The sequence below is a fragment of the Tenrec ecaudatus genome, chromosome 6, assembly GCF_050624435.1.
Source record: "Tenrec ecaudatus isolate mTenEca1 chromosome 6, mTenEca1.hap1, whole genome shotgun sequence".
Lineage (NCBI taxonomy): Eukaryota > Metazoa > Chordata > Mammalia > Afrosoricida > Tenrecidae > Tenrec > Tenrec ecaudatus.
Genome location: NC_134535.1, coordinates 43,559,486 through 43,585,470, shown reverse-complemented (window position 1 = coordinate 43,585,470; position 25,985 = coordinate 43,559,486). Strand labels below are relative to the sequence as shown.

The following is a 25,985-nucleotide window of genomic DNA, read 5'->3' as shown; positions in this document are numbered from 1 at the left end:
TATACAAATGGAGAAGTATTTTGTTCTTTGCCTTAGAAACTAGATTCAAAACCCGAAATCTGTCATAAAATTCTGTTGTGCGATCCAATTCTAGTGGTCCCTTCTCATTATGACTTATCGATATGACTATGTGCTAATTTGTAAATCAAAATTCCATGAGGTAAAAGTTTTGGAATTTAAAATTTTACCAATTCATATATTTTCAAATTTCTATGTCCACCAGAATTGGAAAGCTTTTCAGCATAAAGAAAGTCAAGGATCTTAATAAATGTAACACTGTATGAAATATCAGGTAAGACACAAACTTTAAAACTCCAAAATATATTTAAGGGAGTAATTGTAAAAATGAAAGAGGTTTGTTGAAATAACCTTTGTCTTATCAAGATGCAGCTATCATTGTTTACAGCTTGGGATTGTAAATTCCAAAATCAATCAGAAATTTCCAAGTCATGCCAAGTTATGATAAGCTTTCAGATACTGTAATGCTTATTATAAACAATTTGAAAAAATAAAAGTTACTCTTAAAATTTTATGAATTACAAATTTAATGTGCTAATAAAAAAGCCACGTTCTGCAACACACATCTTGGCATTTGTGTGCTGGAAGGATGCTGCCTTCCTCCCCTAGTAAAGCACATTAGGCAAGAGTTCCGGGATCCCTGACAAGGCTCCGTAAGGGCTTCTAGCCTGACAGGAGGCAGACAGAAGAAATACCTGACAATTCACACGTAAAGTAATCCCTGAACATTGCCTGCCACTTATGAGGAAATAACAGTTTGACTCCCCTGTGAAAAAGACTAGGAGAAAGGTGTTTCAAGTAGAGTTGTGGAACACTAACTATACTTTCTGAATTAAAAGTGCTTTTCTACTAAGGTCAGTCAATGGGGAATACATTCTCATGAATAGAATCAATCTATCATGCTATTCAAGCAGCTGCCGCTTAAGACTGTTGATAGAAGCCTCAATTAGCCAATGGATTAGCTATAATTGACTAACATCCTTAATAGAATTTTAACACATCTCGCATGGAAAAACAGTTCAGTAAAGGCCCAAAGATAATAAGAGTTGTAATCAGAAATACAAAATGGTCGTTTTCTTCAAAAATTATGGTGGAAAAATCAATGATACATTTTTATATGTTGGTTTTTAGCTTCTAGCATGCTATTTTATCTAAAATGTGCATTTTGACACACAAAAGCTTTTTATTATTATTTTGTTTAACATCCCATTGTCCACGTAACAGCAAAAAGTGCTTTGCAAACTGACCTTCAAACACAATAGATATGATCAATATACACATGCATGGCTTTATCCTCAAAAGAATACATTTAAACAAGCCTCTATGATTGGTGGCTGTTTTCAGACATGCTCTTTCAGTAATACACTTGTTTTGGTCTCTTTAGGGCACCTTCAACTGAAGATCCAACCAAATGCATGGCTTTAGGAGAATCTATGGGTTCAATTCAATTCAAGGCAGAGAGGGAGTTGAGGTCATGGTGACTTTTTAATTCCAAGGGTGTCAGCTTGGTAGTTTTTTTGTTTTTGTCCTTTGTGACATTTTGATTTTTCTACCTGGGGTGTGGTGACCACGGGTCTGAAAAGTCAGCTGCACTGAAACACTCCAACCAATTGCAAAATAAGAGTGCTGTGGACACAGGGAGAGAGAGGAGTCGTGGCAACTTCAGATTGGCTGCCCCTGAGGGACTCGCGGTCCAAGCCCACACTCCAGGTGCTCTGGGCAGGACATAGCAGGACGATGCAGTGCAGACTTTGGCTGTAGGGGGCAAGAGGGACCAAGCATAACAGGGGTTGCTGCTGAGTTGAGTTTATTGGCTGATGGCCTCATGCTGTTTCTTGATGAAGCTGATCAGCCCGTTGGTGGAAGAATCATGAGAGGTCATTGGGGTGTTGCACTCAAGCTCAGGTTCAATTTTCTTAGCCAACTGTTTCCCCAGTTCCACTCCCCACTGCTCAAGGCTGTTGATGTCCCAGATGATGCCCTGAATGAAGGTCTTGTGCTCATACGTGGCGATCAGGCTCCGAGCATGAATGGGGTGAGCCTGGTGAACACAATGGTATTGGTTGGCGATTTCCTTCAAAGTCCTTTTGTGACAGCAGCTTCGCCAGTTCCTCGGGACTCTTTCCCGGAGCCTGGAGCTCCTTCCGGGTCCCTTCTGGTGTCTTGCCATTTATCAGAGCCTCCGTCTGGGCTAAGGAGTTGGCCAGAAGGATCTTGTGATGCAACCCCTTCCGGATAGGGTGCTGGGTCTGGACGAGGAGGAGGAAGGCACAGAGTATCATCCTGGTGCCTCGGTAGATAAGCTGGTGGAAGGCATGCTAGCCACTGGTCCCTGATTTACCCTACAAGATAGAGCCCGTCTGATAGTCCATGCGGGTACCAGTCTTGGTGATATACTTCCCATCGGACTCCATGTCACCCTGTTGGAAGTAGGCAGCAAAGTGGTGCAGGTACTGGTCACAGGGCAGCAGGCCCTGGGTCTAACATCCAAAGATGTTAATGTACCAGATGCCCAGAAGAGCCAGCAAGACGGGGGCATTCTTCTCCAGGGGTGCAGTATGGAAGTGCTGGTCCACCGAATGAGACCCTGAGAGCAGTTGCTCAAAGCCGAAGTGCAGGGCAATAGAGAGTCCGATGGCTGACCACAGCGAGTACCGTCCTGCCACCCAATCCCAGAACTCAAACATGCTTTGAGGGTCAATTCCAAACTCCTTCACTTTGGTCGTGTTGGCAGACAGGGCAACAAAGTGCTTCGCAACTGCAGAGGGGTCCTTAGCTGCCAGGAGGAGCCACTCCGTGGCTGTCTCGGCATTCATGATGGTCTCCTGGGTGCTGAAGGTCTTGGGGGCAATGATGAGCAAGGAGGTCTCAGTTCAGGGAGGTCAGTGTTTTGGTAATATGGGTCCCATCAATGTTAGAGGCAAACCAGACACGGGGGCCACCTGCAGAGTAAGACTTGAGGGCTTCTGTCACCATGAGGGGTCCCAGGTCAGAGCCACCAATGCCTATGTTGACAATGTCTGCAATGGGCTTGCCGGTGTAGCCCATCCACACGCACACAGAAAGACTTCATCTTGTCCAGGACCTTGTTGACCTCCACCATCACATCCTTGCCATCCACCAGAATGGGGGCGTAGGACCGATTTCGCAGGGCCACATGTAGTACTGCCCGGTCCTCAGTGAAGTTGATCTTCTTATCACTGAGCATGTTATCCCGGGCAGCCTCCACACCCCTGGAATTTGCCAGGTCTACCAGCATCTGCCTAATCTTATCTGCCACCAGGTTCTTAGAGGAATCCAGCAGAATCTGCCCATGGTTGGTGTCAAGGGTCAAGCTGAGGTGGCTGAAGCAGTCCTGCTCAACTTGGAAGAGTTCGTGCAGGTTGAACTCAAGCCTTGCCAGCGACGACGGCATTCTGCAGCTTCTGGAACTGCGGATCCCGGGTGAGCGCTGCCATAGCAGAACCAGGGGGAGAGACGGAGCAAAACCGGAAGAGGAAGACAGAAGCGTGGGGACTTGGTAAGTTTTTTTTGAAGGACACAGGGTGATCATGGGAATTTATAATAAAGAATTTTTAAGAAAATAAAAAATTACATTACTGAGAAAATGCCAGGAAATCTGCACAATGAGGTAGTTTTCTTTGTTTCCCCCAACACAATGTACCTGCTCGTCCTTTGATGGCACCTGTGGGCATCTTATGAGAACATCACTGGGAACCCATCCCTGTCTGCCGTGACACTCTCGCTGCTCATCTGGTCTCTTCACACATCCTTTTGTCCCCAAACTCAGAGCGCATTTACAAGGAATATTATTTGTGTCCTCCAAGGATGCCCAGACTGTTTGATAAGGTATAAATCAATGACCACCAAATTCTTCAGGGATGAAAATACTGCCTTCAGAAGTGTGCAGACCTAGGTGAAGGATATGTTGAGAAATAATAGCTAGGCAGAAATATATTTATTTAATGAAGGCTTCTATGGTTTTTTAGCAATATTTTAATTACCTTTGTATTATATATGCAATGAAATAACACTTGAATGCACATATTTTAACAAATATGGACATTTTAACCGCACTGGTAACTTGTATGTTTTAATAAATATGGATATTTTAATCTCACTGGTAACTTATACCCTGTCCAGCACCCAAATAGTAAAAGTTTCTTTTTACTATTTCTCTTGCAATTATGACTGAAATTCAGTCCATACCAAATTGGGAAAACTCAAAGTAAAATTGTTTTTCTTTAGAAAACCACTGTTTCCTATCTAACTTTGAATTTTGCATCATGAGCAATATCATCAAGCAATGTTTTGAGTTAGGACTTCCAAATTAGAAACCGTTTTGTGTTCTGAGTCTCCACCTAATAAGAGTAATTTTCCTGTTAATGAACATGGTGTTCGATGAATGTGTCTTTTTAAAACTTTTACACTTCCAGAAGTTGGGCATGCAGTAAAAAATGTTTTGTTGTTGCTTTTTAATTAGGGCATTCTCTTCATTTTGACCCTTTCGACCATATTTGAAAACATCTTTCTGTCACAATTTGGGTGAAGTTTTAATGATAAATTATTTTCTATTTAGCGATTCCTATACATTTTGTTTTATGTGATTGATTGTAATTCCCACCCGCCTCCTTTCCTTCCCACGTTTTACATGTCCATTCTTTTTCTTTCCTAGCCTTTCCTGCCTTCTGAACTTTGTTTGAGAGCAAATGATGCCCTTTTTATCTCAAATGGTTGCTTGCTCGAGGGAGAGTGTCTTATGGTTCATCTTATAGCCTTGTCTACTGAATGGCTAAAAATTGGGTCACTGGGGTGAATTAAGTTCTGGGACTGAGGGGGGCTAAGGGTAATAATCACCAGAATTCCACCAATCTCTATCCAAACATAGAGTGCGATCTCTTTTATAATTTGATTCTTGGTTCACATTTTCTCACTCTCTCTAGAATCTTCTATTGTGATCCTTTTTAGAGCAGTTGGTAGTAGTAGCCAGTCATTACCTGGCTGTTTCTTCAGGCTTTTGGAGGATGAAATTTACCTGCTACATCAGTTTTGGGGGCTAATTATTTCAATACATCTATTTCCTTCACTCCTCTCTGCTCTGGGTGGGAAGAGACCATTAATTTAACTTTAGTTGGCCACTCACAAGCTTTTAGGACCCCAGTTCCTACTCAAAGATGTACAATATGCCTTTGTGAAATGTTTTGTGTTCATTGATCTTGATGTTCCCCACAACTGTGGTCCTGAACCTCCCAACTCAGTGACTCAGTTCCTCAAGTTGTTTGGTTATGGTGATGAAATTTTCAAAACGTTATCTCTTGTATGCTGCACTTTATTCTTGAGTATGTGGATATATTTACAGCATATGTAAATTGTAGACATGTATTTTGAACACGTATGGGTAGGAAAATGGTACTACAACCAGAATCAATATAGGATTGACAGAGGATATTTATTAGTCACAATTTAAACTGAATATACAATGCCTGTTCTACTTATTTTGGTGATTTGAAGATGGCTAAAGAGAGAAGGCAAATATATATTCTCAAATATCACTGGTGAGAGAACCCTCGATTCCTTTTAACAATACTATACTTTGGGATCTTTTAACTACATGCGTGTATGGGAGAATTCTGGCCCCTGTGGGGGTGAGGTAGGAAGAATCGCTATGCAGCAGCTGTGGGACTGCACACTAAGCTGAAGGGCCTCAAGGTCTCCTCTGGCATGTGTATTAAAAATCACTTATTTAGACCACGTGTCACTTAGGTAAGTGAACTAACTACTTGTTAGATGATCAAATTCAGAGTTGTTATCTCTGATTTAATGTTACTCAAGGGGATGGCAATTCCTTGCTAAATTTAGTATTCCCATTGCCTTATATTAAATTTATTTTCTAGTAGAAAATGTTAGCATGAAGGGCCTGTTCTTCATTTACCTGATTTTTCCTCCTGAGACCAATTGAGAATATTAGACCTATGGGGACAGAGAGGGAAACATGCTAAATATATTTTTCCAGTTATCACAAATCACCTAAAATAATTATTGATAGTTTGTTCATTTTTGCTTTTCTTAAAGAACTGACGTCATTCCCATGTTTGGCGAGACTCTCAGCAGTCACTGCACTAGGCGGGCTAAGAGTCCTTCAGGTGACAGAGGAAAGCTCCCACCCTGAGATTAACCACTACTGGGTTAATTCTTTCAAGGCTTACTTATAGGTAAATTCCTCATAGGTAAATTGTGATTAACATTTCAGAACTGGAAAACTGGAAAAGTTAAATGAGCACTATATTTTGTACATGGAAAATATTGCAATCTTTTAAGTTATGATTAAACTATCGGTTTTCTTTTATCTACCTGCTTATTGCTTATATATGTAACATAATTGAAATATGGTTTCCCACGTCATATATATTTTTTCTTCACAAAAGCTAAATAATACCGTTTAAGGAATGTTTTCTATGATCCTGAAAAAAGACCATCGTGAGAAGTTATTTTGATTTATGTGCTGTAATTCTCTCACACTCATTTCTTCTATTATTGTAGATGTGATGGGGAATATTAGAGAAAGAATATGGATTTTCCCCCTATTTAAAAGTTTATCATGGCTTTCTGTGAACTTATTGTGAGAATAGCTTTTAGGTGATAATAGAATAAAAAAAGAAAATTTTGGAAATTTGGAGTTGTGTTTAATTCAAAAGCAAATTGAATGCCTTATATATTTTTAATCTGCCATTTCATGGCCTTTTATTTATTTTCTAACCTCCTTTCAAAATTTTATGCAGATAGTAATTGCTTTACTTTTTCATCAGTAAAACTCAAAACTTCCTTTCATGGTATTGACCCAACTCATTGGGAAGAGAGAGCAGACCTGTCTCTGTGGGTTTCTGAGATGGTAACTCTTTCCGGGAGTAGAAAGACTGATCTTCCTCTTATGAAGAAACACTGATCTTTCTCTTGTGAAGTAGCTGGCGGTTTAGAACTGCTGACTTTGTGGTTATCAGCCAAATGTGTAACCCATTATACTACTTCAATTAAAAATTATAAACTTTAAGTTTCAGTTTTAGTGAATAAGTTATTTTCCTGTTAGTCAAAATCTAGAGGTTCAAATTGGAACATTAATTGCAACATGCAATTAGCACCTTAGGGAGGAGAATGTGTTCTTTAAGCTGATTGTTGCTATATTTTCATTGAGTTGAATCCTGTCAATGCTCCCCCTTGCCAATTATTTAGCTTTTGAAGACCTTATGGCATTAAATATAATAAATCATAATCTTAAACCAAACCCATTGTCAACAAGTCAATTTTACTTATAACAATCCCGGGATGCATAGAACTGCACCATGGGGTTTCCAGCCTTGTAAATCTGTACAGAGAGAAGGAGACTGCCACATCTTTCTCCTTTGGACCTTGAATTCTTTTGGTTGCCTAGAACTGCTGAACTTTCATGGTGTCTGATTGCTTAGCCACTGTATTGCCTAGACTTCTCTAATAAAATCATTATTCTTATATGTAAGATTAAAACTAACATGACACACTTTAGCTCTTAAAGGAAGCTCAAGTTGATACTGAGGTTCAAAATTAGATGGTATGTATCACCAACCTACTTCCTAAAAACTTCCTACTTGTTCAAAGTGTACAGATTCAAATATTAATTTATTTTGTGGAAAAGTGGACACAAAGAACACAGTATTCCTCATGAAATGAACTCTCCAGAATAGAGAGCACGCTCGCCCTGGGATATGCTGTAGTATCTTGTGCAATACCAGGGAGGGACTAGAGAATTCCTAGAAGATTATGATGGATGAGTTACATGGTCTAAAACCTGCTATCTCTCCCTGGGTTCATATGTTTTTGTTTTACTCAGGTAATAATCTTTTAACTCTGACTAGAGGTTATACGGGAGCCTTGGTGGTTTAGAGGTAGAATTCTTGCCTGCTGTGCTTCAGGAGAGATCCAGTGTCCATTCTCAGCCGATATAATTTATGCATAGTCACCATTAATCTGTCAGTGACAAATGGCAAGTTTCTCTGATGCTAAACAGGTTCCAGGGGAGCTTTTAGACTAAGTGAAAGTAGAAAGAATAACCTAGTGATATGTTTCTGAAATAAAGCCAAGAAAAACCTTATGGATTGCAATGATCTGATTGGTAACTGATGATATGGATGGTGTAGGGTCAAGCAGCATTTCGTTCTATTGTATGGAGGAGTTGGCATGAGTTAGGGTTCAATTTACTGGCAGCTAATTACGGCAACAGAAGTTATGTATTTTCTAGCTTGATTTCAGGGAATGTTTATATCATTTAATGGAATGCCCAACTCCTCAAAACATCAAACACAAACAAACAAATCCACTGCCATGGAGAGTCAATTCCAGTTCATAGTTATTTTACAGGGCAGAGTATTACTGCTCTCTGGGGTTTCCAAGAATATAAATCAAAAGACTCATTATTCTCCTGTGAAGTGACTGCTGGGTTTGAAACACTGACCTATGGTTCCAGCCCAGTGCATAACCCACACTACTACCAGGTCTTCTCAAAGTACCATAGACTTGAGCATACAAAAATATAATACACAGCTGAAGCATGACCAACTTGATAACATTGGCTGCCAGTTTTTTCGAGATATACTTATAGACGAATTCCCTGTGTGATCTATATATGGAATAAAGTACATAGCAATATTTGTCTGGCAGATGTAAGAAGAAGGGAAACCATACATTTATATAGTAGATTTGCAGTAAATTTTGAAAAGTAAGTATATAAGGAAAAGTGTATTTCATAAGCTCTTGTATGAAGTGGTGTATTCTGGTATCATTTCATCAGAGACAATGTTCAATAAAAGAGCATATTCTTCCCCAGAAGAATCCACTTCAGAGAACAGTACTGAAGCTGCAGCTCAGGGAGAGGGACATGTCTGATCACAGAACACAGGAGAATATGAAGGGGGAGGAAGAGGGAATGGAGCACATCCTGGCTTACCAAACCTTGAAGTCGATATTCCTGCTCAGAGCAGCCAAGCCACAGAGAAGACCATATGGCCGGCCCCACTATGAGTCATGGCATCCCTCACTGACCCACAGCCCTACAGGAACTAACCCTGGAGAAACAGTGTGGGAAACGCACCCCATCTGATCTCACCACACGGAGGCAAAACACTAAGGGAATATAACAGAAGAGCAAGGGGAACAGAGCAACGAAGTCCCCAGGGAATACCAAAAATAGACGTTGGGGCCAGGGCGTGGTACCCTATCAGACTGTACCGGAATACATTCCTAAAGGCTAACAAACAGTCCTTGGACTAACGACAGGTTTTTCTTTGTTGTTGGTGGTGATGGTTATTTTTTCACCATTGGCTTGTTGTTGTTTTGCTTTCTTTTATTGCTTTATTTTGCTCTGTCTTGTTATTATGCATGTTTCTATCTCTGCAGATCTATCTATATAAGATAGGGTGGATGAACAATAAGGAAGAGAAAGTAACCGGAACAACGGTTCCAGGGGGACATAGGAGAGGGTGAGGTGGGGGAAAGGAAGTGGTTGTTAACAAACCCAGGGACAAGGGAACAGCAAGTGATCCAAATCAGTGGTTAGGAGGATGTAGGAGGCATGGTAGGGTGTGATCATGGGTAATGTAACCGAGAGGAATTACTGAAACCCAAATGAAGGCTGAGCATGATAGTGGGACAAGACTAAAGGAAAAGGAAATAGAGGAAAGAAATAGGAGGCAAAGGGAATTTATAGAGGTCTAAATAGAGGCACATACATATGTAAATATAGTTATATATGAGGATGGGGAAATATATCTATGTGCATATATTTATAGGTTTAGTATTAAAGTAGCAGATGGACACTGGGCCTCCACTCAAGTACTCCCTCAATGCAAGAATACTTTGCTCTATTAAATTGGCATTCCATGATGCTTACCTTCCTGACAAGATCACCGAAGACAAATGGGTACACAAGCTCATGGTGCCCAGCTATCAAAAGCGATAGCATCTGGGTCTTAAAGGCTTGAAGGTAAACAAGCAGCCATCTAGCTGAGAAGCAACAAAGCCCACATGGATGAAGCACACCAGCCTGTGTGATCATGAGGTGTCAATGAGATCAGACATCAAAGAACAAAAAATTGTACCATTGTGTGCGCACCTTCCCAATACAATCACTGAAGACAAATGGGTGCAATAGCAAACGTGGTGCAGAAAGCTGATGGTGCCTGGCTACCAAAAGATATAGCCTCTGGAGTCTTAACAGTTTGAAAGTAAACAAGTAGCCATGTAGCCCAGAAGCAACAAAGCCCACATGGAAGAAACACATCAGCCTGTGTGATCATGAGGTGTCAAAGTGATTGTGTATCAGGCATCAAAGAACAAAAATCAAATCATTGTAAATGAGGAGGAGTGCAGATTGGGGGCCTAAAACCCATCTGGACATCCCCTTACAGAAGAAGAGGAGATGAACCAGTCAGGGTGCAGGGTAGCAATGATGAAACATACAACTTTCCTGTAGTTCTTAAATGCTTCCTCTACCATGATACCAATTTTACCTTACAAATCTGGCTAGACCATAGGATGTACACTGGTACAGATAGGAACTGGGAACACAGGGAATCCAGGACAGATGATTCCTTCAGGACCAGTGCTGAGAGTGGCGATATTGGGAAGGTGGTGGGAAGGTGGAAAGGGGGAACCGATTACAAGGATCTACATATAACCTCCTCACGGGGGGATGGACAACAGAAAAGAGGATAAAGGGAGATGTCGGACAATGTAAGACATGACAAAATAATAATAATTTATACATTATTAAGGGTTCATGAGTGGAGGGGCGAAGGGAGAGAGGGGGAAAATGAAGAGCTGATACCAAGGGCTCAAGTAGAAAACAAATGTTTTGAGAATGATGATGGAAACAAATGTACAAATGTGCTTCACACAATGGATGTATGTATGGATTGTGATAAGAGTTGTACCAGCCCCAAATAAAATGATTTAAAAAAATAAAGAGCATATTCTTAAAGGTGTTCTGATGCTCTTATTTCTCCAAATTTAACATTTCTTATGTCAGAATTCTCAGAATAAAGAATCAAATTAAAAGATATTTTTAGTATAAGGTGTAACATGAGTAGAGCTTAGTTTGTAATTATGGGCTATAGTTCTAAATTTCACATAATTTGAGGTGGTTTGAACATGGATACAATGGGGGAAATCTTGGCAATGAGACTACAAATAAAGCTTAGGGAGATTTTGTGAAAGGCCTTTTAATTCAGGCTCAGGAATTTCAGTTGTATCCTACAACCAGTGAGAGGACAAATTTTCATGGAGGGAGTCGTACTTTTTGTTCGTTTGCTTGCTTGCCTGCTTATTTCTAAATTCGTGGTAAGATGCAGGAGTGACTAAAATTAGAGAGCAGAAAGAGCTATTGCAGTCATTTAATTAATGTCAAGGACCCACACTGAAGGAGAGCCATCAGTGTGCAAGAAAGTGCATAAATAACTAAAAGGTGCATTTTTAGTTTAAAAAAATGGAGCCAGTTTTTAGTGAAACCAAGAGAAGAAGTGCAACTCAGGCAGAAAGGAATGAAAGCTAGAGAAATAGAAGAATGAACTGAGGTGTCATGGAGTCTGAGGAAGGATTTTCACATTTCTCTGACACATTCAAAACACTCACTGTATGTTAAACAAATTACTGAACGCTCTCCTTAGGAGTATCAAATGTCTCAGAGAGGTCACACTGGTTAAAGACTTACAATAACTAAAGTTAATTATGAGGTCACTGACTGGCCTCTCTGAAAGTAAATACAACAGACTTGTGGGGTAGAAGTTGTATTGCAGGATAATGAAGAGTGAATTTGTGCTTAGGAAGTTTAGATGGTGATTATAACTGGCACTTAAACAAATTTGGCTGGAAAAAGTAATTCAATTCAAAATATCTATTGATTTTCTGCTTTATAAAATACTGTATTAAGAACTACAGTAGTTTTGAGACCATTAGGGTAAACAGATACATAATAGATTAACTATTAAGATGGAAGTATAAGATGCTGTAGCTTATTATGAAAACGTAGTTGACATTAGAAGTACAGCCAGAATGCTCCTTAGAATCAAGGGATGCTGGACTGAGTCTCACATATATTGGACATGTCAGGAGATACCAGTCCCTTGAGAAGGACATCATGCTTGGCAAAGTAGAAGAGTTACACAAAAGAGGAAAGGCCTCGGAATGTGGATTGAAATAGTGGCTGCAACCATGGGCTTTGTGTTAGGCAGGGTTCTCTAGAGAAACAAAACCAGGGCGCTTATGATTATATGTATGAGAGGATAGGTTTATACAACAAGAAGGAATATAACAGCTAATTAGTCAACATAGCAGTACTGAGGGCTCAGTTCAACTCACTTTCGTGGAGCAGTTAATATACTGGAAGCCCTTCAACTCACATGGGCTGCCTGGGCCAAAAGCCAGGAAGCAGATAGCAGAGTCTTCCTTCAGGCAAGACAGAGAGTCTGCCCACAGGCAGCAGGCAGCAGACAGCAGAGTGGATCAGCAGCAGTCAGTAGCTCTGGAGCTTATCAAAGCAGGCCCAGCTGGGCTTTCAGACTCAAATATAGCAAGAGGATCTACCAGCCTCAATCTCAAGCAATGTACACACCAGCGACATGCATCAGCAGCTTGGTGAAACATCTTAGAATCCATGGGTTGGCTTAGCCCACAAGTAGTGTAGCACACAGGCTGAGGCAGAGAACTAGCTAAAGCAGCAGTATGTTGGTCGCTGGTCTGATCACCATCAATTTATTTCAGTCATCCTCCAATCAAGCTGCAACCTCATTAAACTCCACCCACATGTTCCTATTGGCCTAGTTGGCACAATAAACATAACTATCATATGCTTAGACATAAGAAAATTTGTGAATATGATGAAGGACTGAGTGGTGTTTTGTTCTGTTGTAAATACGGTTACTATGACTCAGAACTGCCTCAGTGGCACCTAACAACAACAAGGAAGAAACAACTAAGTTATGTCTTCAAAGTTGAGTGGGAATCACCTACTTTAAGATTGGTATCAGTCATGAGTAAAAGAAAAGAGTATTATTAGCAGTAAAATGTGTAAATAGATACTTAAAAAAGAAACACGATAAAAAATGTGCCTGTGTAAATAACTTGCTTTCTATATAACTTTGGGACATGAAGAAATTAAGTACAACCACTTTACATGTGTTTCCATATGTCTGATGATATTTCCATAAATAGAAATGTCTGATAATATAATATATGTCTGGTTCATTTCTAGAAGTGATATTTGTCCTGATTCACCTGTCCTTCCATATTATAAGTAAACCATGCCATTTTGTTTATCTAATATTTTTACTTTACTTCCTTTTATCTTCTTATTTTGGATATAAAAATAATTTCCCATCTTACTTTTTATCATATATTGTATACCAAAGGAATAAACTATGATATAGGGATCAAGGATTCAAAATTTATTATTACCAGATATAATAAAGTATAATAATAAGAAAAATAATAGATTAATTGGACCTACTAAAAATGAAGCATCAAAATACTTACTCAGAAGGGCAAAACAGAGCCCATGGACTGTGAAATATATTAAAATATATTTAATATGGTGGACATAAAATGTGTATTCATGACACAATGAATAAGAGACTGATTACTAAAATCTATAAAATTCTACATGTCATTAAGAAAAAAAATCCAATTAAAAAGTGGGCAAAACACATAAATAGTTCACCAAATGAGATAGCACTTATAGTCACAATGATAGCCCAGCTAAACTAACAAACAAACAAACAAACGAACAAATAAAACAGAAAACAAAAAATTCTGGAGAGTACGTTGAGATTGCAACTTATACACAGATGGTGTTATTGTTGTTGTTAGGCGTCATCAAGTGGAGTCTGGTCCAGAGTGCGCTATGCACAACAGAATGAAATGTAAAATGTGGCACACTCACAATTGTTCCTGTGCTTGAGCCCGTTGATTTAGCCACTGTGTCAATCCGTCTCATCAAGGGCCTTCCTCGTTTTTGCGACCCGTCCACTTTACCAAACATGATGTCTTTTCCAGGAACCGTCTCTTCTGGCAACATGTCCAAAATATGTAAGGTGAAGTCTGGCCAACCTTGCCTCTAGGGAGACCTTTGGCCATACTTTGTCAAAGAAACTGGTCTGTCTGGTTTTAGCAGTCGTCCACTGTACTTTCAATATTTTCCCATTAGCATGATTCAAATGCATCTAGTTTTTCTGTGGTCTTCCTTTTTTAGTGTTCAACTTTCACTTGCATATGAGGCATTAGAGAGTGTCATGGCTGGGTCAGGAACACCTTAGTCCTCACAGAAACATCCTTGATCCCCAATATTCTAAAGAGGTCTTGTGCAGCAGTTTCACCTAATGTAATGCACCTTTTGATCTCGTGACTGCTCCTCCCTGAGCATTGATTGTGGATCTAAGTAAGACAAAACCCATGACAACTTCAACCTTTTCTTCATTTATCATAATATTACCTATGAGTCCAGTTGTGAGAAATTTGGACTTCCTTATATTGAGCTGTAATGTATACTGAAGAATATAATATTTGGTCTTCATCAGCAAGTGCTTCAATTCCTCCTGACCTTCGGCTAGCAAAATTGTGTGATCTCCATACTGCAGATAGTTAATATGCCTTCCTCCAATCTGATGTCACACTCTTCATATAATTCATGCTCTCTGTGGATTTGCTCAGCATACAGATTGAACAAGTAAGGTGAAAGGACACAATCCTGAGACACACCTTTCCTGATTGCAAATCATGCAGTCAGAAGTTCTGCATGAGCTCTATAAAGTGCTCTGGAATCCCCATTCCTCTCAAGGTTATACACAGTTTATTAAGGTCCACACAGTCAAATGCCTTCACACAGTCAAGGAAATACAAGTAATTATCTTTCCAGTATTCTCGTGGAGCCAATATCCATATAACATCAACAATGACACCCCTTGTTCCGAGTCCTCTTCTGAATCTGGCCTGAAACTTTGGCAGATTCCTGTCAATGTGCTGCTGTAACTGATGTTGGATGATCTTAGGTACAAGTTTACTTGTGTGTGCTATTGTTCAGTTGTTCAATATCAATGATATTGTTCTATTGTTTCAGCATTCTATCGGGTCACCTTTCTTTGGAATGGACACAAATATGAATCTCTTCCAGTCATTTGGCCAAATAACTGTCTTCCAAATTTCATGTCATAGATGGGTTAATCTTTCAGTGCTTCTTCAGTTTCTGAAACATTTTAATGAGTATTTCAATCCTGTATCCTACTGATGGCAGGCTTGTATATATGTATAATCATTGTGGAAAATGGTATGGCACTAAGACAACTGGAAATGAAACACCAAAGAACCCAGCTTTGCTGGATATTAACTTAAAGAAGTAAGAGACACCGTACAACAGATTAATGTCCCCCAATGTTCATCACGATGCAGCTCATAATGGAAAGAAACTGAAAACCACTTAAATTATGAGCAGTAGAAGAATGGAGAAAATACTACACACAATGGAGTTCTATGCATCCCCCAAAATAGTGATGAAACTAAGAAACCCTTCCTGACATGGATGGGCCTAGAAATCACTATGCTGAACAATATCAAGACCAAAAGGATAAATATTGTACTACTACCATAAAGACAAACACCAAGATAAAGGCAGGCATCTGTTTTCAGTTCATGCAATCTTCTCATCCAGTCTCCCAAGCAACTAAGTGGTGTACCTGCCTAATAATTATGATCCATTTTTAGGAGCCATCAAGTCAATTCCGACTCAGCAACCCTTGAACCACAGAACGGAACACTGCCGAACCTTGGGCCATCCTCGCCATTGTTCTTCTGTTTGATCCCATTGTTGCAGCCAATTGCCACTCGTCTTGTTGATGGCTTTAGTATGCTAGCCATCCTCTTTACCAAGCATGGTGCTCTTCTCCAGCGACTGGTCTCTCCTGATAACATGTCCGGAGTACGCAAGACAAAGTCTCACCATCCTTGCCTCTAATGAGCATTCTGGCAACATTTCTTACAGGATGTATCAGTTTGTTCTTTTGGGAGTCTCTGGTACTTTCACTATTCTTCGCCAGCACCATATTCGTTTTCAGTATTCTTTATTTAAAGTCCAATTTTCACATGTATATGAGTCGACTGGAAATACCATGGCTTAAGTCAGACGTACCTTAGTCCTCAAAGTAACATCCTTGTATTTCAACACTTTAAAGAGATCTTGGGTCAGCAGATTTACCTAATGCAACTTGTCTTTGGATCTCTTCACTGCTGCATAAACGAGCATTGATTATGGATACAAGCAAGATGAAATCCTTGACAACTTAAATCTTTTTTTTAACATTTATCATGAAGTTACTTATTGGCCCAATTGTGAGGATTTGGGCTTTCCTTGCACTGAGCTGTAAGCCATACTGAAGGCTGCAATCTTTGATCTTCATCAAGTACTTCATGTCTCCCTCACTTTCAGCAAGCATGACGTGTGTCCTGTATATTTAGGTTGTTAATAAGCCTTTCTGCAATCTTGATGTAACATTCCTTATCATAAAAATAAATCTGGTCAGCGGATTCAACCCTGACACACATCTTTTCTGACTTTGAACCATGCAGTATGCTCTTGTTCTTTTCCCCAAATGGCCTCTTGATTAATGTACAGGTTCCACAAGAGCACAATGGAATTCCTATTTTTCTCAAGGCTATCCATAGTTTGTTGTGGTCCACATAGTCAAATGCATTTGCATAGTCAATGAAACACACGTTAGCATCTTTCTGGTATTCTCTGCTTTTAGCCACGGTCCTTCTGACATCAACAATGATATCACTTGTCCACGTCCTCTTCTGAATCGAGCCTGACCCTCTGGAAACACCCTACTAAGGTACTCCTGTAACTTTTGTTGAATGATCTTCAGCAAAATTTTACTTGCATGTTATCTCAACAATTGTGTTCTATAATCTGTGTATTGTGTGGGATCGCCTTTCTTTGGAATGAATACAAATATGGATATCTTCCAGTCAGTTTGGTCAAGTAGCTGGTTTTCACATTTCTTGGCATAGACAGGGAAGTATTCCAGTATTTCATCAGCTTGTTGAAACATTTCAATTGATGTTCCATCAATTGGGAAGCCTTGTCTTTGGCTGATATTTTCAGTGCAGTTTGGACTTCTTCCTTCAGTACCATTGATTCATGATCACATGTTACCTCTTGAAATAGTTGAATGTTGACTAGGGTACACTGACTCTGTACACTCTACTCTGTACTGACTATTTTTTCCCGTGTTTTGATGCTTCCTGCAGCAGTCAATAGTTTGTCTTGCAAGGCTTGTTTGTTTGTTTTTTAAGTTCTTTCAGTTTCAGATATACTTCCATTTTTTTCTAACTCCAAATATTTGCAAATTTCATTGTAATGTGATTCATATACCATCCCCTTATTTGCACATCTGAATAACCACTCTGACAAGGAGGTTTCACTTCAGCTAGTCAGTTTCTCATGTTTCAGCGAGAAGAAGTCCACTCAGTGTCTGCTATATAACATTGTTCTATAGTCAGTCCAAATCAATAAACACTCCTTCAAGATGTTTCAGTGACCCTTCATGGAAGTTCAAGCCCATAAGTGGGGTGTGGCAGATCTGTCTTTGAGAAAGTGGTTTTACATCTTTTGGTGGATAAACCAGGTGGGGCAATCTACCATTGGATAACATGCTTAAAATTACTTATGTAGACTCCAAAAAAGAGACGATACCTGGTATGTTCCAAGGTGGGCATTTCTTACCTAGTTTCTATTCAGCCCTTGGTGTCACAGGCTGCGTGCATAGACAACTCTATCCTTTCAGGCTGCACAACATACTTCATAGACCACACCAGAAGGCTCTGATTTGGAAATTCCAAGTGAATTGGAATTTAAATGAAACTCACCTGTAGCAGATTAAAATATCTGAAATACCCCCTGGGACTTAAATGTGAAAATCCCTAGTATGAGAAGAATCAGATGACTACTCTCCAAGATTATAGATTTGGAGGTCATTGGACTTTGGTTTCAATCTATTGTTTTGAGGGTGACCAATGAATGGTTGCTCAAATCTACTGTTTGCATGCTCCTTTTTAATGGCATGTATTAGTCTAATAAGCATTGTTCCGTCTTTGTGAATGAGATGTTGCCTTATCTCCAATGTTAATTGTTTGTATAACTACTGTCCAGTCACTTGAGTTTTTGATCCATGTATTTTGGTCTAAAAACTGTCCCATAACACACACTTTTGCTTTCTGAACAGTATTTTAAATTCTTTAACATTGACTATGTGAAAAACAGACATTGACAAAATTAATGATGTCAACAATGGAATCAGATGGTACTTGGCTATCAGAAAGAATAGCATCTGGGCCCTTCAAAGCTTCTCTACAAACAAGAAGCCGATCAAGTGAAGAAGCACGGCAGTCTGTAAATGGCCCAAGCTTTGTACAGAATAAAATTCATGACCCGGGGAAAGAATGGTATTAAAGCTAAAATTCTGAGTCCCACACACCTGGCTTTTAGGGTTCCCACATGGCCTTCTGATGAATCGCCTCTGACCATTGACCAGGGATTGTAAGCCTTGTTATCGGACAGAGTGCATTGGAAAGTGGGCTAATGTAGATGTATTTACGTTAAAATTCAACACCTGCTCATTTATTCTTCCCCTTTAAATTTGTTCTAATTTTCTTAAATCTTCTCAACTGAGTTTTTTCTGTTTTATTCTTTTTTTATCATTTCATTGGGGGTTCGTACAATTCTTATCACAATCCACACATCCATCTATTGTGTCAAGCACATTTGTACATTTGTTGCCCTCATCATTCTCAAAACATTTTCTTTCTACTTGAGCCCTTGGTATCAGCTATTCATTTTCCCCCTCCCTTCCTTCCCCCCTCTGCTCATGAACCCTTAATAATTTATAAGTTATTATAATTTTGTGATGTCTTACACTGTCTGATGTCTCCCTTTTATTGAGGTTGTTTATTTGTTTTATTTTTGTGTTTTTCTCTATATGAAGTCCAGTACAGGTAAATCTATAGATATAGTTAATTAATTAGTAATTTTGTGGTGTTATGACAGGGGAGGTTGAGGTGAAATGGAGAGCTAACAATAATGAGCAAAAGGATGGAGAAAATTTCAAAACTGTATACAGGTGTACATATACCCATGGGAAGGAGAACAGTGGGCTTTGACATTGTTGGTAATGTTTTATTTCTAAAGTGAAATGGGCAGTCTTGAAGGTTATACCTTCACCTTTTGGTGTATGATCTACTTTGAAATATTAACTTTTCTTTAAACTCTATGTACTCCTTTGAGGAGTTCAAACTGTCTGTGGGAAAATGAAAGATAGAGACACTTTCCATCAATTTTTGAGACCCTGTTTTATATAACTACCATTTGGGATAAATACTTGCTTGGCTTTATATTGAAGCTACCCATTACCTATCAGCATCAAGTCAGTGCTGAAGGATGATCCCTTACAGTAAAGTAAGATTTCCAAGGCTGTAATCTTTGTGGAGGCAAACTGCTACATCTTCACCTTGGTAAGTCACTGGTGGATTTGAACCACTGCCCTTTTGCTTAGAATTTGAACAGTTAGCCAGCGAATGATCCGATTATTAATACCTATATACTCGAGTATAAGCCAACCCTAATATCAGCTGAGGCACCTAATTTTACCACAAAATTGCATTAAATATGTGCTGAAAAACGTGGCTTATATTTAGGGCTAGGGTTAGGGTTAGGCCTAGGGCTAGGGCTAAGGTTAGGGTTAGGGGAAAAAACTTGGTTTATACATGAGTATATATGGTATATGTGCAAATATATAAAATATCTGTTATATTTTATTTGGTTTAAAAAATACATGTATTATTTTATTATTTACTTCTAAAATTCAACATGATGCTTTGAGTCATTCATATTGATTCATTTGGTTGAAATAATCTTTTTTTTAATTTTCTGATTACTCAAAGACTTTGTTTTACTATAGTACATGGGTTATAATTGGTGGGAGAGGGTAGACATACTAAGCAACCACACACTGGTTAGCCTCGGATGCCCATCCCAAATGCCACGAGTGTGCCACAAGTTCCACCACTCGACATCATGGCTTTTCCAATGACACCCATCCACTAGGACCCCGCATTCCAATCCTCAGACAGGAAAAGTTGCTGAACAGTGCGCTGGCGGCCACGCCCACGGCACAACCCACCACAAAGCCCATCTTCACGCGGTCGAAGCAGCTGGGTTGGGACTGCCCGTAAGGTCCCACGGCCACTGGCATCTCCCTTGTGGCTGCAGTTGTTCAACTATTGGTTGAAATCATCTTATTTCCATTATTTTTCGCTGAATGGGATACAAAATACCAAAATTTAATTTTCTACCTTTAAGAAATGTGGTTACAGTTTAGAACTTTTCTTTGCCAACAATGTAGAGTTAAATATGCTCCATCTATCACTTTTTTCATCGATGTGAATTTTCTTTTCTGGAGTTTTTACCTAGAATTAGATTTCTCAATCATTGAATATAGAGATGCTTTGCACTGTCGTGCAATGTACAATTTTTTTTTTGTTTTTTTAGAACACAGATTTTTTGAGGACCTAAAAGAATGACTGTTGACATATTTAAGGATGGAATGATGGCTTATATGGAGCTATGATCTTGGGAAAGTGTGTTAGTGTGATTTTGTATGTGTATATGTTGTATCATTTGAGTATTTTTATGTGACACATGGGAGGAAGCCAATGAGAAGGTGCTTAAGATAAAACACCTATAATTAATGATACATGTTTTTGAAGAAAAGGTGGGTGGAGACTAAGGGCATAGGTAAGTAGGGAGAAAAATTAAGCTGAGACTTCAAGTGAATGGGGATAGCAAAGCTAAAGTCGGAGAATTGAACCTACAAACAAGAGCTTGTAATTGTACTGTCTGGTGTTCCTTTCCATTCGTTAAAACTAATAAAAATCGAGAGCCAGTGGAGAGGCCTGCGGGTTCAACCCACATGCCAGCTATGTGGATAACCGCCCCTTACCCCAGAAGAACGTACTTGAGATGACAGCACTGAAGCTGCAGCTAGGGGAGAGGGGCATGTCTGATTAGACCAAATGGGAGCAAATGAAGGGGGAGGCAGAGAGAGTGGAACACATCCTGGCCCATCAGGCTGTAGGATGATATCCCCACTCTGAACAGCCAAAGGACAGAGTGGACAATAGGGCTGATCCCACTATGAGACATGCCATCCCTCGATGGCCCAGCACCCTAAGAGGGACACTCAGGGCCAGGACTGGCCCAGACTGACCCTGTGACACTGAGGCAAACCACTAAAAGCATGTGGCAGAGCAACCATGGGATCAGAGCAGGGAGCCCCCGAGGGAGTACAAAGGACAGACTCTGGGGCCAGAGCATGGTACCCTATCAGACATGACTGAAGGACATGCCTAGAGATCAAAATCAGACCTTGATCTATTTACAGGTTTTTCTTTATTTCTGATTTTTTTCTTTTAATTAATTTATTCTTCAATGTGTAAATGACTTCCTTTTTTGTTGTCATCACTGTGTTCTCACTCATTGCCCATCTTGATATGGCTTGGTTTTTGGTGCATTTTATTATCTTTACAGATCTATCAAGATAAGATAGCCTGGATGAATAGTCTGGAGGAGAAAACAATGGGACCAATGGTTCCAGGGGGACATGAGAGAGGGGAAGGAGGGTGCAGAGAGGTAGTGCTGACCAACCCAGGAACTGGGGAGCAGCAAGTGATCCAAAATCAGTGGCAAGGAGGGTGTGAGAGGCCTGGTAGGGATTCAGCAAGGGCAACAGAGATAAATTAATGAACCCCAAATGAAGGCTGAGCATGATAGTGGGACAAGAGGAAAGTGTAAGGAAATAGATGAAAGAACTGGGTGACAAAAAGTATTTACAGCGGTCTAAAGACTAGAATGTACATATGTAAATATATTTATATAAGACGGTGGGGAAACAGATCTATGTGCATATATTTATAGGTTCAGTATATTAAGGCAGCAAATGGACATTTGGCCTCCACTCAAGTACTAACTCAAAGCAAGAACACATTGTTCTATTAAATTGGTATTCCAGGATGCACACCTTCCCAACACAATTGCTGAAGAAAAATGTGTGCATAAGCAAATGTGGTGAAAAAAATTGACCGTGCCCAGCTATCAAAAGATATAGCTTCTGGGGTATTAAAGGCTTGAAGATAAACAAGTAGCCATGTAGCTGAGAAGCATCAAAGCCCACAAGGAAGAAGCACACCAGCCTGTCTGACCACAAGGTGTAGAAGGGACCAGTTATCAGACATCAAAGAACTAAAAATCATATCGATGTGTGCCTACTTCCCTGATAGGCTCACTGAAGATAAACGTGTGCATAGCAAATATGATGAAGAAAGCTAATGGTGCCTGGTTATCAAAAGATACAGTGTCTGAGGTCTTAAAGATTCAAAGATAAACAATTGACCATCTAGTTCATAAGTGACAAAGTCCACATAGAAGAAACACCAGCCTGTGTGACCACGAGCTGTCAAAGGGATCAGGTATCAAGCATCAAAGAACAAAAAGTCATATCATTGAAAATGTGGGTGAGTGCAGACTGGAGACTTAAAGCCCAATGGTAGTCAACTGAAAACCCCCTTACTGAAGGGTTGTATGGAGGAGATGAGCAAATCAGGGTGCAGGGTAGCAATGATGAAACATATAACTTTCCTGTAGTTTTTAAATGCTACCTCCCCACCACTATCATGATCCCAATTCTACCTTACAAATCTGGCTAGACCAGAGGATGTATATAGGCACACATAGCAACTGGAAACACAGGCAATCCAGGACAGATGACTCCTCCAGAAGCAGTGTTAAGAGTGGTGATGCCTGGAGGGTGGGGAGAATGTGGGGTAAAAAGGGGGAACTGATTACAAGAATCTATTTATAGCCTCCTCCCTGGGGGAAGGACAGCAGAGAAGAAGATGAGGGGAGATGTCAGACATTGTAACATATGAAAAATAATAATAATTTAGGAATGATGAAGAATTCATGAGGTAGGGGGTAGTGGGGAGGGAGAGGGAAAATGAGTAGCAGATATTAAAGGCTCAAGTAGAATGCAAATGTTTTGAGAATAAAGATGGCAACAAATGTACATATGTGTGTGACACAATGGATGTATGTATGTATGGATTGTGATAAGAATTGTATGCACACCGAATAAAATGATTAAAAAAAGAGTGTGGGGAAACAGATCTATGTGCCTATATTTATAGGTTTAGTATTAAGGCAGCAGATGGATATTGGGCCTCCACTCAAGCACTTACTCAATGCAAGAACACATTGTTCTATTAAATTGGCATTCCAGGATGCACACCTTCCCAACATGATTGCTGAAGAAAAATGTGCGCATAAACAAATGTGGTGAAGAAAACTGATGGTGCCCGGCTATCAAAAGATATAGCGCCCGGGGTCTTAAAGGCTTGAAGATAAACAAGCAGCCATCTAGCTGAGAATCATTAAAGCCCACGTGGAAGAAACACACCAGCCTGTCTGACCATTAGGTGTAGGGGGGACCAGTTAGCAGATATCAAAGGACTACAAATCATATCAGTGGGTGGCCACCTTCCTGATACGCTCACTGAAGACAAACGTGTGTATAAGTAAATGTGAAGAAAGCTGATGGTTCCTGGCTATCAAAAGATATAGCATCTGGGATCTTAAAGGCTCTAAGATAAACAAGTGTCCATCTAGTTCAGAAGCAACAAAGCCCACAAGGAAGAAACACACCAGCCTGTGTGACCATGAGCTGTCAAAGGGACCAGGTATCAAGCATCAAAGAATAAAACATTTTTTCATTATAAATGTGTGAGTGCAGAGCAGAGACTCAAAGCCCATCGGTAATGGGTGCGTGCAGCATGGAGACTCAAAGCCCATTGGCAGCCAACTGGACACCCCCTTACTGAAGGGTTGTGGGGAGGAGATGAGCCAGTCAGGGTGCAGGATTGCAACGAAGACATATATAATGTTCATCTAGTTCTTAAATACTTCCTCCCCGCTGCTATCATGATCCCAATTCTACCGTATACCCTCTGGCTAGACCAGAGGATGTACATAGGTACAGATAGCAACTGGAAATACAGGGTATCCAGGACAGATGACTCTTCCAGGAACAGTGGTGAGAGTGACGATGCCTGGAGGGTGGAGGGAATGTGGGACAGAAAGGGGGAACTGATTTCAAGAATCTTGGAATAGTCTCCTCCCTGGGGGATGGACAGCATAGAATTGGGCAGGGGGAGACTACAGATAGTGTAACATATGACAAAATAATAACAATTTATGAATTATGAAGGGTTCATGAGGTAGGGGGATTGGGGATGGAGGGGAAAATGAGAAGCTGATATTAAGGGCTTAAGTGAAAGGCAGATGTTTGAGAATGATGATGGCCACAAATGTACATATGTTCTTGACACAATGGATGTATATATGGATAGTGATAAGAATTGTATGAGCCCCTAATAAAATGTTTTTAAAAAACTAATAAAAATGAACAATAAACAAACAATAACAGAAATAGTAAAATATATAAAAGTAAGAATTTTATTTCTTGATTTAAAATAAATGATGTCTAAAATAAAAGAGAGTATATATTTTGCAATTTTTGCTGTGCTCTAGTTCAAGTTAGTAGGGTATATAACTGTAGAATAACTCTGTAGTTATACAATGCAAATACTTCAAAGCCGTTTTCTAAGAGGTACCCATGAAAAAAATCTCTTAAAAATTATGCGAGTCTTCATTGGCTGTACTCATTAACATAGTGCCATTATATAACTGCCATTATAAGGATAATACCATTAAGATAACTGTCATTTGTATTACTAGAATTAAATTCTTTAATTAAACAGGTACTTGCATATTGTTTTAACATTTAAAATTAGATAAATAATAAATGGAGCTATACCTTATCATTAAACTGAGTGTAAGCAGCACAAGGATCAATGTAGTAAGATTCAAACATTTAGGATATGTTCATTAACAAGGTACTCAAATCAGATGGAATGACTGTGTCAATAAATGCCTAAGAGGAAATGTATATTATTGCTTTTCTTTTTATTTATTTTTTTGCAAAAACCCAAGTGTTTCTTTGTGTATATCTACAAAGTTTTGGAGCCTACATCCATCCATCCATCCATCCATCCATCCATCCATCCATCCATCCATCCATCTATCTATCTATCTATCTATCTATCTATCTATCTATCTATCTATCTATCTATTCATGAGGAGCCCTGGTGGCTTAGTGGCCAAGTGTTGGGTTGGTAATCACAAGGTCAGCAGTTCAAAGCACCTGTCTGCTTCCTGGGAGATAGAGGAGTAGAAAACCTACTCCCATGAAGAGTTACAGCCTTGGAATCCCATAGAGACCATTCTAACCTGTCCTATAGGGTCTTCTGGAGTCAGAACCATCGTAATGTAGTGAGGTGTAGCATCTGCATATAGAGTTAGCTATCTTTGCTATCTCTCAATATAAACAACATCTATATATATAGAGAGATCGTCTATGTATAGATAGCGCACACACATATATTGCTATTTTCTCTAATAAATGTTTAATGATGTAAGAAAAGAATAGATTTGGGGGAAATCCAATTTTTCTGAAACAGAAGTATGCTTTGCCAGATCTTAGTTTTTGCCTCCTATAATGGCTTCAAAACAGTCATTTTGAAAATGTGATGATAGATACAAATTAATTGGAGGATGGATAAAAAACTTGTAGACAATTTTGCTGCTATTAATATCTAGACTAGACAAGCCTATCTCAACTTATTGTTATTCCAGTCTAAGAACTATTTTCATATATATATGCACATAGTTTAAATATATATATTTCTTCTATACCATTTAATATCTTTGAGGAAAAATTCACAGGAAAATC

The 25,985-nt window shown here is 39.5% G+C and overlaps 2 pseudogenes; both read right to left on the bottom strand.

Annotated features, from left to right (window-relative positions):
• Nucleotides 1–1,825: 1,825 nt before the first annotated feature.
• On the bottom strand, nt 1,826–3,476 carry LOC142450793 (glucose-6-phosphate isomerase pseudogene; annotated as a pseudogene).
• Nucleotides 3,477–20,097: 16,621 nt separating this feature from the next.
• Nucleotides 20,098–20,336, bottom strand: LOC142451390 (reactive oxygen species modulator 1 pseudogene; annotated as a pseudogene).
• Between the last annotated feature and the right edge of the window lie 5,649 nt (nt 20,337–25,985).